General features: G+C 35.7%; 1 long non-coding RNA gene across 1 annotated transcript in view; it reads left to right on the top strand.

Annotated features, from left to right (window-relative positions):
* LOC105498680 (uncharacterized) overlaps positions 1-11,063 on the top strand; it is a 45,915-nt gene extending 34,852 nt beyond the window's left edge. Inside the window, exon 3 of the long non-coding RNA XR_011613038.1 lies at positions 10,940-11,063. This is a non-coding gene — a long non-coding RNA (uncharacterized lncRNA). The remainder of the gene's footprint in view (positions 1-10,939) is intronic.
* Positions 11,064-19,384: the final 8,321 nt, after the last annotated feature.

The following is a 19,384-nucleotide window of genomic DNA, read 5'->3' as shown; positions in this document are numbered from 1 at the left end:
GGAAGTTTTTCTGGAACTCTTAATGGCATTGCTGTATGTTGCTCTATGATTTATAGAAGGGGAAGCATAGAGCAATTTTGGTGATCTTTTTGTCATTTTCAAAGTCAACAACAGTCCCTAAATTAAGCAAATAAAAACACAGGATACCCAGATACATTTGTATTTTACATGTATTTATATGTTATGATCATGTCTTCAGCATAATTATGTCTCATGCACTATTTGGAGTACATGGAGTACACCTATGAAAAGTTATTCCTTGGTTATGTTTCAAATATATCTAGGCACTGTAGATGTTATCTGGCAACCCTAGGTATAACTTCCATTTTGACAGGAAAGGTCTCTCGCTCTTTCTCACCAGGGTGCCTCTCTTTTGTTAGTTGAGATTTTATAGCTTTACATCCAAAACTTAAAAACAATACTCAGGAAATATTGGAATTTACAAAGCATTATCTCACATCTGCAGGATATTAAGTAGTATGTCACATGGCAACCAATTAGGTTGTTGCTATCAACTAATGAAGTGGTTTGGGGTGGAAAACCCTGTACATTTTAATGGGCAATAATCTCTCAGTCCCCTAGGAAAGTTTGATGCCAGCCTGGGCAACATAGACTTAATCTGTGAATGTTTTGTTGACTGAGCAAGCATGGGGAAAAGTCTGTGCTACCCACCTGCGTTAGTGAACCTGGGCTGGCCCAATTTCTTGATGACACATTGATTGGCACTTCCTGACTTTAACTTTGCATCTACCCATGATTTTAGGATAATAGGAGGGTGGAAAAACCTCTCAGCGCTGTTATATAATTCAAGCCTACTTTAAATATGTTGAAATGGGTTCTTCATTTTTTATAACCTATAAGTATGTCGGTCAAAATAATTTTCCCATAAGAACCATGATAAAAAAGCTCATTGCATCATTTTCAGGGCACACTCCCAACTAGCTGGTTACTTGCCTATTTATAGGTTAACTTATATAGTTCTCAAGATACATTTAACCTCTACCACCACTCCCCCCCAACTAGAGGTGTTCTGTGTTAAATTTTAGATTTAAAGTTAAACTTTAAGATTTGTGTAATACACCCTTATATTTATGTTTCTTAACTAAGCCCCGTGGCTTGGAAAAAATAAAGAGTGGAAAGGTTGTACACCATGCTAAAATATAACTCATCCTCACAAATGTACTCCAGAAAATAAAGCTCTGTCTTCCAACTCTATTCCATAGTAAGAGTAACTGCTAAATGCTCTCTCAAACACTGTGTTACGTTCTTTACAGACACAGGTATAATTCAATCTTCACAACATGTCTATAAGTTAAACGTTATGATTGTAATTTTACATAAAATGAAATGAGACTAAGAGAGGATAAAGAGGTTAGAAAGTGGAGGAACCCTTATTTGAAAGTACATTTATCAGAGAAACCATGTTTGTCTGTCTGTCTGTCTGTCTCAAAAGTTTGGATTTTTAACTACTTCCTAGTGCTTGTGCTTCCTTTTGTCCTGTATTGGATCCCAGACTTTGCAGGAGCCTCTGACCCAAACTGTCAGCAGTGATTTACAGTTGGGGGATTCCCACTCCCCTTTTCCATTAGGTGGAGCAAAGAGAAAGGTGGTAATATAGGAAGTAAAGTCTCAATCTCATCAAAATTGATGAAGACATTTAAATTTCTTAAACTCTTACTTAGAGTAATATGGGGATGTCTGCTGGGTAAGATCTATAGTACCATTACTACAGTATTAATGGTGATTTTTTTTTTTTGGTATAACACATGTTAAATGAGCTTTTGTTATCTGGCGAGGAATCTACCTTAATTGCTAACATGCAAAGATGAGGACCACACTATTGACTTGAAATTCAAGTCAATAGTGTGGACCTTATAAATGGGGTTCCCCTTTGTGGGAATGAGAAAGTTATTTTGGTTTTTATTTCCTCATTTTCTCAAAAAGTGAAATCAAAGCCCCTGTGCTTTGTCCAAGCAACCAAATTAACACTAAATTGAAGTGTTACATGACCATCACAGCCACAAGTCTTGCCTCACTCATACCAGACTGAGAAGATGCCCATTTCTGACCGTGTCCTGGTTACATGAGGTCAAAAATAAAATTGGATTGGTTTTGAATATACATAAATAATTTAAAATATTGCAAGGTAGACTCAACAATTTTAGTATTGAATTTTTTTCATGTATCTATTTCTGAACTCTTTTTTAAAAAAATAGATTATTAAATTTTTTTAGAGATGAGGTCTTGCTATTATGCCCAGGCTGGTCGTGAACTCGTAGGCTCAAAGATTTCTCCCACTGTGGCCTCCCAAGTAGCTGGATCTATAGGAGTGTTAACCACACGCAGCCGTGAACTCTTAAAATACAATCCATTTGTTTATAATTATTTGTTTATTTATGTAATTTGCTCTTGTTTGTTGCTCTTATTTACCTAAATCGTTCTTGTTTATTTATGTAAATTATGCAAGGTTTGAGTGTATGTTCATGAGTGTTCCTGTGTATGGAGGTAAGAAGAGACATTACAAATAAATGAAATTCAATGTTTGTAGGTATAAATAAAAGCAAAGGAGTTGGAGCCAGACTGAAATCAAGATGTGTCTCAACCACTGATTAGCTCTGTGATTTTGGGCAAGTTCCTGAGAGATCCTTTATGCCTTAGCGAAAAGTTCCTCCTTATAATGTTGTTGTGGGGAATAAATACAATAAAACATAAAGAATAAGTTTAATAGTGCCTGAGAATATAGTAAATGCTCAATAAATATTAGTAGTATTGTTGTTGCTGCTGTTGTTGTTGGGTGACCTTATTTTCTGAGAGACTTAATAAATCAAAAAGAGATGACTCACATGTTTGTACCTATGCCCTGTAATGCTGTCTGGCTTTTGAAAAGTGTCCATTAAGCTATGAAACCAGGAAAATTTATGTTACTTATTTGCATATGCACAGCAATTGAGAGACATGCAATCCCCCAGACTAGGATTAAAATGCCTAAAAATAGAATTGTGTCTTCAAAATGAACTGAAAATAGACTGAGAAGATGCAAACGACTGCCCAGAATATCTTGAAGACACAACCTGCGTTAGCTTTCCTCTTTTCTGCTCACATATTCTGAGAGATTGAAGAACATTACACTTGCATGCCCTTGGTCATTTTCTAACCCTTATTTAAATAAACTACCTAAGGTTATGTTACAATCTGTTAAAACATATTATTCTTGGATTATGAGTATTAGGAACTTTGTAACAAAGTGGAAAGTCAAGGTTATATTTGGAGCCTCTAAATTCTTGAATCTAGTGAATGATGAAATATAGGCTTCCATCACTCTCTCTTCAAAGATACATCAAAGAATAGTACAGAAAAAAATGTTATAACACAGACAGTGTGATTACTTTTTCACATTAATGAAAACCAAAATCAAGTTGAAATGCTGCATTAACATTCAACAGGAATGCATTTTTTGCTAGATCTTTTTAGATATTATTATTTCCTAATCATGTGTTACTGTAACTAGGTAAATAACAGTATTTACTCAAATACAGATATGTTTATTTGTCTAGGGTGGTACATTGAGCAACAACATATTTTTATCTTGTTTTTGGTTACTTAAATATCGTACATCACACCTTGCTCTTCTCTCTCTGCCCCACCGGTCCCTCATGGCTATTTCATTGAATACTGATGGTGCCTGCAAGTAGCTTACCAGAATGGTTTATTTTCATATTTTATAGATAAATACTAGGCACTGTCATATGAAAACAGAATGCCCAAATCTGGTTTCAATTCCAACTTCCATCTGTTGTTTAAATAGAAAGAAGTGGTCATTGGTACATCAATCTGTGGCATATTTCAATAAATGTAAAGGCAACATCTTCAGATGGTTGGTTGGATTAGAAATAAGGAGCAGTATGAAGAAGTGATGTCCTTTTCCATTTCATCCCTAAAAATAGCATAATTCACATGATTATGTATACCAATCATACTCTCTAAATTGCCTTTTTAAAAAAGATTGTATTTATGTGCAGTCTTATTTATAGTGTATTTTAAAATATTCCAAAATTCTTTTCTTTTGTTTTTATATGTCAGTTTCTACTATTTATATGCTTTTTATACTTTAAGAAACTTAAAACATCAACCCTAGTGCTTACTATTCTACACAACACTCCAGTCTACAGCTTCATTTAAGTTGGTTAAAATGGAAATATCAGTTCCTAAGCAAACCAGTAAACCACCATCCTCATGCATCTTGCTTTAAATTGTTTTTTAACCTAACCTTATTATTATCTTTAACTTTCTATTTTGCCTTTGTATATAATTTATTCAATACAATATTATGACTTATTTATAAGCATATAATAAATGGTAAATAGAGTGAAGGTTCATGGAATTTTTGTGTTTGTTTTATTTTAGAATGCAATATTCACTTAAATGAATTACTTCCAAAAATGAATATACACAATGCCTAGACAAGTGCAAATAATACCTTGACAGAAAGACAATTTACAGAGAAGTTAAATAAAACAAGTAAAAAATTTTAAACAGCAGTAAAGGATTCTATTAAGCTAGTCATGGTGCTAAGAATATTGTTATCATTCAATAAATGAATGCTATTCTTTTATTTGTATTCTTACGGTTTGTATAATCACTTCTGTATCAAAAGTGAGGATACCAAGAGAATATTGATAATTTGAAGTATAACCTTCTGGTTAAAAATTATTGTAATATCTGAGTGCTGTCATTTTACTGAAAATGGCACATTAGAGTTTTAAAATATTCTATGAAAAACAAAATTTAATTAATTTTAAGAAGACAAATTCTTCTATTCTATCACAGAAAATCACTGCTTCTGAGAAAATAAATATGCTAAATACCAAATATCATCAGCATTCTGCACTGTACTTTCAAATGAATAGTGTTGAAAGGCCTCAAGGGAAGTTCTCCTTCAATAAAGTAACTCTTGACCAACAGCCCTTGCATTATCCTCAAATGTCTTGTCACATAAAGTGGATTTTTTTTCATGTAACTATTACAGTTCTTGGTGACCATATATGTAAGCTCATTCATTTTATAACATAAATGCAGTTCAATGAATAATATTGGAATCACTATATTATTGAGACACACCATGGTAAACACTTATTGTCTTTTAAAGAAAATAATGACAGAATATTCGAATTCTGAAAAGTATTTTTTGCCATCTCTACTTCTAAAACAAAATTTAGAAAGTTTAGAATAAAATTTGAAATTGTATGCATTTATTTTATTATTCAAAGATCTTAGTTAAATGACATTATTCTGAGGATAGAACCCTGAGTAAGTTAAAGACTATATGTACAGAGCTTCATATGGATTTAGAAAGCTGAAAATCCCATTCTCATTTCTTTTTCCTTCCTGTGGTTGGGCTTTTTGCTATTGCTAAGCAGATGAACCAAACAGGCTAGCAATGTGAGGGGCATTCTCACTTTATGAAAAGGTCTCTTCATTTTACCTACAAATCAACATCTTGGTCATGTTCATGTATTTCTGCCTGCAGTACTGTTGAGGAATGAGCATCCTCTGAAACTTGGGGGAAATGCATGGAACTGCCTGGGAGATCATCATCCTTTGTGTATCACTGCTTACTGTGCTCTTCTCAAGAAGAGCACAGAAGCAGATATTGAATTTGGAATACCATCTATCGAATTTGAAAAGAAAACAATTTGTATTGAAAAAAAAAATTAGAAAATAGAAAAGCATGAATTTCTTTCTTTTATTTCTTTTTTTTTGATGTTGTTGAAATGGAGGCTCATTCTCTTTGCCCAGGCTGATGTGCAGTGGCTCTATCTCGGCTCACTGAAACATCCACTTCCCAGTTTCAAGTGATTCTCCTGCCTCAGCCGCTCAAGTAGCTGGGATTACAGGTGCCCACCACAAAACGCAGCTACTTTTTGTATTTCTAGTAGAGTTGGAGTTTCACAGTGTTGGCTAGCCTGATCTCGAACTCCTGACCTCAAGTGATCGCCTGCCTTGGCCTCCCAAAGTGCTGGGATTACAGGTGTGAGCCACCAAGCCTGACCAAATAGAACTTGGGGAATTACGTCTAGTTTAGCAAAAATTTAGAAATAGTGAAGTTTCTGGTGCATTAAAAAAATAATCACAGGAATGTAGTGAGTCTACCCATTAGTGTGAGCATAAGCCAGCCAGAAGATTGGGCGGCTCGTTTTCCTTGTCTGTATTAAAATGTACAGATGCCCTTCCACTGATACCACAGAACTGACTTCCACAGGCAAATAAAAGTTGACACTTCCTGCCTTTGATTCATTGCAAAGCTGTGACTTTGGGGACTCTTCCCATCAGAGCTGAAATAGGTCACTGTGGCAAGACACTGAAATAAAAAGAATGGATAGCAGGAAAAGTCTCTTCTTGTCCCACCATAGCCCATCAGCGTTTTCTCATTTGCGTAAGCATAGTCATTTCCTAACCAGCAAAGAAGTCTCCAGTAAGCCTGACTTTACGTCCTTTCCAATGGCTACTGCCCACTTGTTTAGGAAAGGGAAGAGTAACTGGTGTCTGCAGAAGACAGCGTAAGACAACACAGTGTTTGCCTAAAGTGGTGGGATCTGATTTTGATTGATAATCCACCTAAGAAAAGTTATTAATTAAATAAAAATAATACTGGGGATATTATGAATAATGATCAACATTTCATTAACCCTTTCAGCATACAATAATAAATACATCCAATAATTTACATATTATTATATTTAATTCTTAAGTTAACTCTGGTAAAAAAAAAAAGAATAAGGCAGTGGATTAGCATCACTAATGCATTTACTTTACACCAACCTTGGGTAAAAAATATCTGGTCTTTTATTTTTTCTCTTTCTCTCCCTTTGACAGAAATTAAAGTATAGGAAAGTCATATCTTGCATAAATGCCCTCTCATATACCAAACTTTCTGGGTACATTTACAGAAATACAGAATTGCATATGCAGAAGCACACGCATGCTACTTCACAGACACTTTAAAACATTTTAAAAATCAATTTGTACTCTATTTACTTTTTATTTTATTTACTCATCTTAGTACTTTCACACATCATTGTGAGATCCTGATAATGACAGCAGTAGTTTGTCTTGAGTTCAACTGAAATGTGAAATGCTATCCTAAGCAGTCTACACACAGCTCCCAGTAACTCTTTAAGGTTTTCATTTCTGATATTCGCATTTTACAGATGAAGAAATTAAAGCAAAGGAGTGTTGAATAATTCTTCTAAGATGGCACAGCAGTACATTTTGAAGCTGGAATGCAATGTCAGATCATATTTCCCCCAACATGATGCTCTTGACTATTATTTTACTCTACTTCCTTTCCAGTGCTACTATGTTATTATTATCAACAACTTACATATGTAGACAACTAGGCTTAGAGAAATCAAGGGTATTGACTAAGGTCATAGAGTTAATAGTGGTGAGGCTGAGACTACACGCAGAGGATATGCTCTTAAACAATACACTGCAATATAAATCCACATGCCTTTTTCTTCATTATGGGGCTAGAGTTTCATTTATCCATAGCTACTAAGTTGTATAATATATTACCTTTGTGGGAATGAGAAAGTTATTTTGGTTTTTATTCCTTCGTTTTCTCAAAAAGCAGAATCAAGGCCCCTATCCTTTGTCCAATCAAATTAACACTAAATTGAAGTGTTACATGACCATCACAGCCACAAGTCCGGCCTCACACACACCAGACTGAGAAGATGCCCATTTCTGACCATGTCCTGGTTATGTGAGGTCAAAAATAAAATTGGATTGGTTTTGAATATACATCAATAATTAAAAATATTGCAGGGTAGACTCAACAATTTTAGTATTGAATTTTTGTCACATATCTGTTTTTGAACAAAATTTAAATCTGGGAGCACTGCTGGAGTTCATTCAGCACCCTAGAATTGTTTGCAGTCATCTGTGTGTCCTAACAGCCTAGTTCCCTTTGATTCCTTTAGTATCAAACTCTGGACATGTGAAGTTGGGACGAAAGGCCTTGGCTCCTACAGTGAGGACAAACATCAGTGATTCACTCTCAAGGTGATGGATCTAGGAAGGAGAAGACAAACTTTGCATTGTGTAAGGCAGCCACTGGAAAGCCATCTTTAATCCCTTTGCTCCCCAGAAGGATTTGAATGGAATTGAACTAAACAATTAATAAGTGTCTGGAGATACTGTAAAGGAAGATACTTTAAGCCACAGATCAGTACTGCCCTTGTTCAGAATACTTCAGAATACTGTAAATTAGAAGGCTTTACACTGGATGAGGCCAGTGATGCATTTGAAGTATGTTTTCTCTTGCTAGGGCTTCCTCCGTCTTGCCATGGTAGGAAGTGAAATGTTTCCTAGAGGCTGAATTGAAGGGCAAGAGCAGCCAAGTACAAGGTTACAAAAAGACTGAGCCAAACCTTTCTGTCAAAGGAATTGCATAACACGTTTCTGTATTGACCCAATGATTTCAATATAGAATTTAACAATTTCACACTGATAGATTTTTTTTTTTTTTACCGTTAATGGCATAATGAAAATCTGTGCTATATTGAAAAGAGACTGCCACTTTTTGATGAGAGAAAACTGTATAACCATAAACTCAGTCATGAGAAATAAACCTGGGGAAATAAACCTCAGTTGTGGCTAAATGTCATGGTGATTTTAGCTCACTTTCATTAGCTGCTATTTAACTACAGGTAAAATCTCTTTAGAATGATATCTCTCAATATGGGAAGCCCAAATGTTAAGTGCAATCACTTTGCCCATATCCATAAATATAATGGCACTTTCATGCATATATATATACATATATACACCTTATGATACTTTATATTATCATGCTATAGGATTGTAAAACTGATTTCACAGCACGTGGCTTATTAAAACTCCGGCCGTCACACAGCATTCCTGTGCACTGGATTTTCAATTTTGTTGTCGCTCTTGATTCCCTTTTGCATATGTATTTGCTGGGAAAACCAATTACCAGATGGCACATGGTTATTTTTACATTTTGTATGGAGGGCTTCCAGCTGATAATTATGACATTACAGGAAGACTCCTATGCTTTGCATTAAGAATCTTTGGCAGAGGCCATGATAAGCTTTTCCATTTGACTCTACACCTCTTGACTGATATATAATTATAAATTATTTGTGGGCAACGTTCACAGATATCAGGGAAGAATTTCTTTTCTTATAAATGGGCTTCCACAAACATAACATTCATGGGACAATGAACAGTGTTTTTCATTCCTTCAATCCATCAATAAACTGATATGTATTTTTAAACTTTTAGTTCAAGGTAACGCAGGACAAATTGTCATAGCCATTGCATATCAGAAAAGTCAGACAGTCCAGTGGTCTATGTGTGACTGAGGCTTTCAGACCTGTCAGGTGGCATCCGTGTTACAGCATCCAGTCATTTTTTTTTATTAGCTCCCTTGCTTTAATGCCTCCGAGGGAGGTTTTAAGAGAGAGGAAGAGAGAAAAGGAGAGACTGAAAGCAAAGGTAATAGTACAAAATGACTATAATTACAATTATGTAGTAGTAATAAATCCAGAATTGCAGTGTAACACACCAGAGTAGAGTCAGGCCTTACAACACATTAGAATTAGAATTAATAGGCTATATTTTGTTAGTATATCAACCCTCAACCCAAAATGCATCTTAGCTCCTGAAAAACACTGGGTTGCGTTCCTGCTATGCTTCCAACTCAGACACTTCTTTCCAATTACTTTAATTATGTTATTAAAAGTGTAGAATAAGTGAAATCTTATTTTCTTGAATATTATCAATGTTTTCCTTTTGATTCACCTCAGTTACAGGAAGTACATTTTTCCCCTAAATACATATCATATTGTTCTTGCTGGTTTTAATTTGAAAAAAATTTTCAATATAAGGGGATCAAACAGTATTTGATTACCACCAAATACTGTTTAAATATACCATTTTACATAAATATTGCTCTAATATTAATACATTTAATGTGGGCTGTGAAGAAATGTCTTTGGACAGCTTAATTAAAATTCAGGAAATTTTGCCAGCTTCTTTCCCAGTTTCAATGATAAAAATAAAATGCTGTGTGGTTGATATGAGAATTAGTCCCTAGAGAATAAAGGAAGGACTCAGTAGAAATCTGTGTGCTTCCAGACTGCATTTTCCTACTCAACCCCAATGAACATGAAGCATGCATAATTTGGCACTGCTGTCTCTGTATTTGCATTTAGCACACATACATTAAGCTAATTAATCATGTTGTGTCCTAACTCCTCCCAACAAATAAATTAACTCTTCAGTTAACTGATGATGAAATAACCAATTCTTTAAATGATATCCACACTGAAAAATGGTAAGGTAAGCACATATTTATTGACAGTTGATGCTTTTCTGGAATGACCCTCCCCTGCTCAACAGAATTTCTGCTTAGTTAATATAGAAAAAGAAAAGACATGTGTGGAATAATCTGAATCTGTGAAAACTGATTGTTCATGCTGCTAAACTAGTTATTTCCTGTAAAGAAAACACAGTGGTCAACATATCTGTAGTAAACAATGCTCTTTATTAAGTTGATACAGTTAAAAATTAGAGGCAGATGGAACAATGGAGGAAGGAGTCACAATTGAATACTTCTTCATAATTTCTGACACTAAAGTAACTTCTAAAGTAATTGCATGTTTTCTGTGGCTTATATCAGTGAAATGTGGTCAGCCTTTACTCTGGCACTCATTAGGAGTGGCAGTGTCTTTAATTCTTATGCTGTTTCTGACCCTGATTCTGAAGATTAGCATTCTGCGACACTGAGTCACTGGGTTTTCCTTGTAAGTTGTACAATCATTGACTTTGAGTAGGGTTCTGATCAGTGCAGTACAAGGTTAAGATAATCCTTGCTCTTCGTGACATTTTTCTTCTCTTATTTTCTGTTAAGGAGACAATGTGATGGCTGTGGAAGATTTTACAAGAGTCGGTGTTTGAAAGTTTTTTCTAAATCCACGTTAATGGAACAAAATAATGGGGAACCAACTGAGACTGGGGCCTAATTTAAAGTCACTTTGCCAAATTAAGGCATAGCCTTTCACCCACAGCACTACATCCTACTGCCATTTGTCTTTTCAGTTAACTTTATGGATCCCAGAAACACTAAATATCAAAGCATATAAAAGTAAGCACTTTAAATAAAACCTGGAAGAATCTTAAATTAACACAGCTATTGCAAACTTAGATAATACATTTTTTTTTCCCCAAATGACAGTGTTCAGAAGATAGGAAAAAAGCTCTAATTGTTTTAAAAGAATGTGTTCTGCATTAACAAAGATGATGAAGATGAAGCAGGTAAGCAATTATCAGTTAGTAAAATGGTTATAAAATAGAGTAACTAACCTGGTGGGTGAAAACTCAAATGAGGATATTAATTCAATATTTAACTGGACAGAGAGTTTATAGCTAAAAATTATTATGTTTTGATTTCGTAGTTGTTATCATAGAGATGAAAGTCTTTAAGCTCAAGACAAAAGTGTTTTCTGTTCACATCCTGAAGATAATATAAAATTAAGTTGCCTTATTTTCCAACCCAAGATAAATTTAGAAGGCCATTTTTCACAAAAGGAAAAGAATACTGGAAAGGAGGGAAGATAGAGGAAAAGAAAGAAGGAAGGAAAGATCCTTACAAAGGTGTCTTAAAAGGGAGATAGCTAAATCCTCCAAAACTAAAGAAAATGGTATACCATTGTAAATGAAAAGATGGGAAATAAAGCCAAATGTGGATGTGTAGTATTTTCTATATGATTTTTACTTTGTGAAGCTTATATATAGTCTTTTATTAATAAGAAACTATTATTTTTCTCTCGTTTTTTTCTCCTATGTATCACTTGAAAGTTATTGATGAAGAAGTAAGATTGTGTCTTATCCTGTTCAGCTGCTATAACAAAAAAAACACAAACTGGTAGTTTTTAAACACCAGAAATTTATTTCTCATGGTTTTGGAGGCTGGGAAGTCCAAGATCAAGGTGCTTGGCAGATTCAGTGTTGGGTGAGGTTCTACCTCCTGGTTCATAGATCACACCTTCTGAATCCCCACATGGTAGAAGGGGCAAAGGGTCTCTCTGAGGCCTCTTTTATAAGAGCACTAACCCCATCCAAGGGAGCCCCCAAGACTAATCATCTTCCAATAGGCTTACCCCAGTAATATCATCACCTTTTTGATGAGGCTTTAACGTGAACTTTGGGGGAACACAAACATTCAGGGTGTATAGCAAGTTCTAAATTTGTGAGAGTTTGAGGGGTTTTTTTTATTGTTTATTTTAGGTTCAAGGATATATGTTCAGGTTTGTTGTTATAGGAAAACCTGTGTCACAGGAGTTTGTTATATGGATGATTTCATTACCCTGGTTCTAAATCTAGTATGCTTTATTTACTTTTTCTACTTCTCTCTCCTCCCACCCTCCATCCTCTGAGACACCCCAGTGTCTGTTGTTCTCTTCTTTGCGTCCATGTGTTCTCATCATTTATCTCCCATTTATAAGTGAGAACATGTGGTATTTGGTTGTCTCTTCCTGTGTTAATTTCCTAAAGATAATGACCTCCAGCTCCATCTATGTTCCCACAAAAGACATGATCTTGTTCTCTGTTATGGCTGAGTAATATTCCATAATATTTGGTAATATTCCATAATATTTGGTAATATTCCATAATATTTAGTAATATTCCAAATGTACCACATTTTCTTTATCCAATCTGTCATTGATGGACATTTAGTTTGTTTCTCTGTCTTTGCTATTGTGAATAATGCTGCAGTGAATATTTGCATGCATGTCGTGCATGTGTCTTTATGGTAGAACAATTTATATTCCTCTGCATATATACCCAGTAATGAGACTGCTGGGTCAAATGCTATTTCTGTTTTTAGCTCTTTGAGGAACTGCTGTACTGCTTTCAACAATGGTTAAACTAATTGACACTCTCACCAACAGTTTGTAAGTGTTCCCTTTTCTCTGCAACCTCTCCAGCATCAAGTTATACATTTGAAGCATGAGATTTGTCTATTTTGTAATCCAGGAAAACATTGTAATTTTTCCTGGGTCTCTAAAGGAGCCGGTAGCTCTGTCTTCCACACTAAACATACGTAAGGTTTGGAAGAATATGTAGTTCATAAGTTATGAAATCCCACAAAGTGCCTCAGGGAAAATAAAAGGCATTAAGAAGTACAAATATTCATGTGCTGTCGTTTTTTATATTCAAATATAACAGTGAGAAGACAACTATATTTTTTTCACATGCGTGTGAATAAACAAGTCCAGAATATGTCACCTTTTGGGATGTTTAAAGAAAGACTGTCCTTCAGGTTAGAGCTATTTCTCTTAGTCTGCAAGTCATCTTGATTCTTTGATCAAAATGAATCCTGCCATTCTGGATGGCTGCAAGCTTGGTTGGTCTGCTGTTGCTGTTTGCTAGCATCATCTAGCCATACTGTGTGTCACATGACAAGGTCACTGCCCAGGAGGTGTTGCTATCCTGCTCATCAGCACTGAAGCAGCACACATCTGCTGGCCTGAGCCATGTAGAAAAGAGAGGATGTCACAATCAACTGCTGTAAGGCAGGCAGGAGTAGGGTGGCGTGTAAAAAGGAAAGACTACAAGACACAAGCAAATGGTTTTGTCTTATCACTGGATATTAAGACAGCATCCTGTCAACACTGTCGAAAGCCTCAACATGGTAGGATGACAGTAATCAGTCCCATCCTTTAAGGTCAAGTATTTGGGAAAATATTTCCCCCACTTCTATTTTCTCAAAAATATTCTCATGTCCTTTTATTTAATGCAGGTTAAAATGTAGTAGAGTATGTAGAATAAGGACAAAGTATAATCTCAGATTTTTATTTGCCTTATAAAATAACTTCAATGCAAAAAGATCCCTTATGAAATAAATGCGTATGAGTCAACATGTGAGTGCAAGGATGGGGTCTATCTTCAAGACAGGCAAGCTTCTTGTTTTCTAGGAGTTTGAACTGAAGCACGTGGTGAGAGAGGGGAAGAGGAGGAAGAAACACCGTTCAGAGAAAAACCGGTTTTGTTTTAGGATGCTTAATGTGAACAGGTACATTATCAGCTTTAACATAATAGTGAAGATAATCTGGCTTATTTACGTACTTTCTGACAGTTTTACTTTACCACATCAAATATTTTTCATCAAACACCATCGATTTATTTAAACCCAATCTATTTAATATTTTAAAAATCATCAGATAATATAAGACAAGACTAAGAGGGAGAGGGAAAATTTTCATTCACCTTATGTCAGGGAAACACTAAAATATAACCATATATTTATATTTATTTATATAATAAAGTTACAGAAGGTTTGCAAACAATCTTATTCTCTCCTTTATATTCTTTGTAAATATTGAGAAAATATAAAACTAAAGTTGGAATTAGACAAAAACTGAACTCATGATCTCCCATGTTGACCATAAATCTGTCTCCTTCTTCATTCAATATTTCAATGTTAAATATCAAGCACTCACAGCAAAGATTCATAGCTAATTTTCTCCTCAGTTTTAAAAAGAAATTCAATTTTCACTCATACATAAGGTAGAAAAATTGATACATGTACTGATAAAAGATCAGTTCCAGTAGCTAGAATCTTTGTGAGACAGAAGATGAGAAAAAATGAGGCTATAATCATGGAAGAAGGTAAAGAATGCTAAAAATAAAAAAATAGCCTGCCTCAGATCAGAACAGAAGCGCCAATTAAAAAGTGAAAATTTCAGCCAAATCATCAGTTTGAATGTGGAGTTTTTTCCTCCGTCAGAATGTATTTTGACATATTGCCAAATAACTATGAGTTTCTTCCCCCCGTACTGAATTGACCAAGTTAGCTGCTTGCTTCAGTTTTACAAAATTTTAACCCAAGTTTGGAGAACATTTCAAAAATTGCAGGTGGATTGTTTCTACTGTCTGCTAAACAAATGTGCTGAACATCTTGTGATTTGTTCATCATGTACAGTATGAGTGTTCTTTTTCTTTTTGCCTTTAATTGCTTCTTGAGCTAAATATAAAGCTAAACTAGCCTGGCTATTGTCACACAGCGTTATCATATCACCTTAATAAATTAGTTTTTGGGTGGAAATCTGGGCAGAGATCCATGCATGTTACTGTTTCTTGTTTTGTTTTGTTTTGGATTTTGTTTTGTTTTCAATGTATTACCCCCAGTTCTATTCAGTTTGTCCTTTACCTGTGTTTGAAATGCGCTGTCACTCAGAAAAGCTGGTTCCTTCTCTTGGCTCCTCTGCCTGTGCATATTCAGTCGAAAGGAAGCCACGGAATGGCTACATCCTGTTGCTAGCTAAAAAGTTTTGGAGTTTTACATTTTGAACTACTCTAAGATTTACAACAAAGTAAAACTGTAAAAAAAAACACAAAAAAACAAAAAAATAAACCAGATATGCTATAGCATCTATTCATGTAAAACAGGAAATGTATGTTGAACTACATGGAAATCTTGCCTAGGGATCTGAGTTGTTATATTAGTCTGTTCTCACGTTGCTACTAAAGACATACCTGAGACTGGGTAATTTATAAACGAAAGAGGTTAAATGGACTCATGGTTTCACATGGCTGGGCAGGCTTCAAAATCATGGCTGAAGGTGAAGGGGAAGCAAAGGCACATCTTACATGGTGGCAGACAAGAGAGAGTAAGAGCCAAGTGAAAGGGGTTTCCCCTTGATAAAACTATCAGAGTTCATGGACTTATTCACTATCATGAGAACAACATGGGAAAGACCTGCCCCCATGATTCAATTACCTCCCACCACCTACCTACAACCACACCTGGGAATTGTGGGAGCTACAACTCAAGATGAGATTTGAGTGGGGACACAGTCAAACCATATTGGTTGACATTTCTTATTTAAAAAGTAAGGGGGAATAATACGGTTGACTGTCCTTGATGTCATTTACAATTAGTCAGTCAACAAACACATTTTTGAAGCTCTAGCAAGTGGAAAGTAACATGCTGGACTTGAAGTGAAGGAAACTGGCACATTTATCTTTGCCCATGGGACATTGCCAGGGAAAAGTATGGAAAGTAAGAGAGGGTTGAAGATTAATTTTCATGCTCTAACACCTTCACTTTTCTGTATATGACACTTGTAAAGTCACTTTTCCCTTTTAAACCTCAATCTATAAATTAGAGAGAAAGCTTACTACCTCACAATGACTTTTTAAGGATCAATAAAATAATGCATGTGAAAGTGTTTTGAAAATGATGCAACTCTATTCTGATGAAAATTATTATTTTTATTGACATCATAAGCCAGATAATTCTTCATTGCAGGAGCAGTACTATGCATTATAAGATATTTAGCAGTACCACTGGCTCTACCCACTAGATGCCAGTAGTAGCCCTGTCCCCTAGGTTGTGACAACCAAATGTCAAATTGTCAGATGTCCTCTAGTTGGGAGAGGGAGCTGGAAGGGCAGTGCTGAGTTCCAGCTTCAGAATATTGATACACATATAAACGTAAATACACACAGAGCAAGGATTGTAACACTTAAGGGCATAAAACATTTAATATGCACAGATGTCACTTTAACAATAAACATAATAAAGATTCACCAAAGAAGAAGACATTTTTCGCACTGTGGTACAAAGGGGACCACTTAATTTCCTGAACAATCAATAGTGCCTTTGTCTAATGGAGAGCATAACTGGTCACATCTTCTTACTTTCTCCTACCAAGGTGGACTCATTAGAAAAGAAAATTATTTTCTAAGTGGTAAAACAAGTTAAACACTAAATTTAATTTTTATCAGCTTTATAAAAAATCTTTGAAATGGATAATACAGTGAAGTGGATCAAAACACCTATGGAGTGTTTGTATTAGAAGAACCATCTGGGTAGGGCCGGGTGCGGTGGCTCACGCCTGTAATCCCAGCACCTTGGGAGGCCAAGGCGGGCTGATCACAAGGTCAGGAGATTGAGACCATCCTGGCTAACATGGTGAAACCCTATCTCTACTAAAAGTTCAAAAAATTAGCCAGGCATGGTGGCGGACGCCTGCAGTCCCAGCTACTCGGGAGGCTGAGGCAGGAGAATGGCGTAAACCCAGGAGACAGAGTTTACAGTGAGCTGAGATCATGCCACTGCACTCCAGCCTGGGCAACAGAGCGACACTCCGTCTCAAAAAAAAAAAAAAAAAAAAGAGGAGGAAAGAGCTGAAACCAAGTTGGAAAACCTTGGGCCAAACACTATGCTAAGCCTCAGTTTTCCCAATTGTAAGAATAAAAAAAAAAAATACAGTCTTCGCAAAATATTGTGTAGATATGGATATGCAAAGCTCTCAGAAAAAGTGCCTGGAATGTTATATCAACCCAATAAATGTTACCTTTGCTTTTTTAAAAGAACAATAAACATGTTTTATAGTTTTCTGTAGTTTTTAAAATAACTCTACATAAGTTATTTCATTTCACTCCCAGACATTTAACTCCCATAACAATTCAGTGAGATAGATATGTTATTATTTCTATTTTATAGATGAGGACACCAAAGCTGGAAGAAGATCATTAATTTGGCCAAAATCGTAGAGATCATATAAATCAGACAAAAGATTCAAACTGGTATCTTCTGGATCCAGTATCCATTAATTTTCCTTGCTTCTGTCCTAAATCTGTGAGCACCCTAACCGTTTGCCTTCTCTAGGACTCAAGTTTTTCTATATGAAACTATAAAAATTAAAGGTTATCAAATGTATTTTCTAACTCTAAAGAATCTTTCCATTTTCTCTACCTGATACTATTCTAATGTACACCAAGGCCAATGGTGAGATTACCACAAATGTTAGCCACTGGCATTTATTTAGAAACTAATTATAAGCAAAGTGACGAGTGATTTTACATGTATCATGTATCTTATTATTTTTATCTAAGAATCTCTACCAAACAACAACAACAAAAAAGGTGCCTTTAAACCTTTCTTTTTTAAGTTTGGGAGTCCTGATGTGTTTCTGAAAAAAATAAAATTATCTTTGGTTCCAAATTCTATGAATTACAATTTCAAATTTTACCCCTGATCATTTCCTTCCATGAAAATGTGTTGGTTACTCAGGAGTTAAAAATCTCTCACTTCTGCATTCGGGACAATGTGTGACTATCCCGAGAGATCTGAGGTGCCATTAGTGAATGCAGAGCTATTGCTGAGGAGATGCTAAATAAAATTAATGTCTTCAGATTAACTAACCCGAAACACACCCACATTCCCTGGGTGTGTGACAATGGAGAGGCTATGCATATGAGTCTAAAACCCTGGAGACCATAGCATTGTACTGTAAAGAAGATCACAATTTAGTAACATCTGGTCTGTTTGTTAAGCTGAAGGAAAGTGCTAAAATTAATTTGAGAAAGATGACACAGCAGTTGTGATTATTTCCTTGAAGCACTCTATCCCAACTTAGGCTTCCGATAGTTAAAAGAAGAATAAACACAGTGACTCTCCCAAACTTAGGCTATAAATGAAGGTAAAATCCTTCTTCCTGTAAGACCCATCTAGGAGTGGAAAGAAATACAAACAAGCTGCTATGGGAATCTCTAGTTATTCTTCCAAAGAAAAGTAATAAACTGCAGCTTACAATAGAGAAGCTCAGGAGAGCTTCCAATACCTTAACAAATTGCAACCCCCTTTCCCTGGGACTGAGGAAAAAAGTAGAAGAACAAGGGGATCTGAGTGTAGATTTGTTCTCTACTACTTTCTCTCCAGGGAGACTCTTCAAACTCTGAAACTGATAGGTTCAAGACAGAGGATGCCCCGTCATGCCTCAGAGTCAGCATCCACCGCCCGACTGGTTTCTTCTGTCTCATTCCTTCTCCCCACCAGCGACTCTGATGCTTCACTTCACACAGCTGTAGCCCTGCCCAGTTCATAAGCAACCTTCAACAACCAGCACTTCCAAGCCTCATGATTTGCCAGTAAGGAAGAATGGGAATTTTAAAACAAAACAAAACAGAAAACACTAAATCATGCTTTCCAGTTACAGGATATGGTATTTCAACAAAGAACTTTACATAGCGTATGCCATCCATGCCTCACAGTCTATCTGACACTGATCCCATATACCAGGTATAAACCATTGCCTGGAAAAAACCTCTGGTTCAAAATTCTTTGTATCTTTTATCTGAGCCTCATCATTTTTTCTCAGGTGTGTCAGTTATACTGTTTAGCCCTCCATTCCTTTTCTACCCTAGCTTAATTCTCAGTCTCCTCCATAGCTCTTGTCAACTGTCCATTTCTGCATTAGATTCTCCCCTCTCTCTATGACTTGTTGGTTGGAGGTCCTATATCTGAAAAGGTGTTTCAAAGCCTAATATTATAGCCTAAATTCAT

This window comes from Macaca nemestrina, chromosome 14 (genome assembly GCF_043159975.1).
Source record: "Macaca nemestrina isolate mMacNem1 chromosome 14, mMacNem.hap1, whole genome shotgun sequence".
Lineage (NCBI taxonomy): Eukaryota > Metazoa > Chordata > Mammalia > Primates > Cercopithecidae > Macaca > Macaca nemestrina.
Note: the sequence above shows the minus strand (reverse complement) of the source record. Positions and strands in the feature narration are given on the sequence as shown.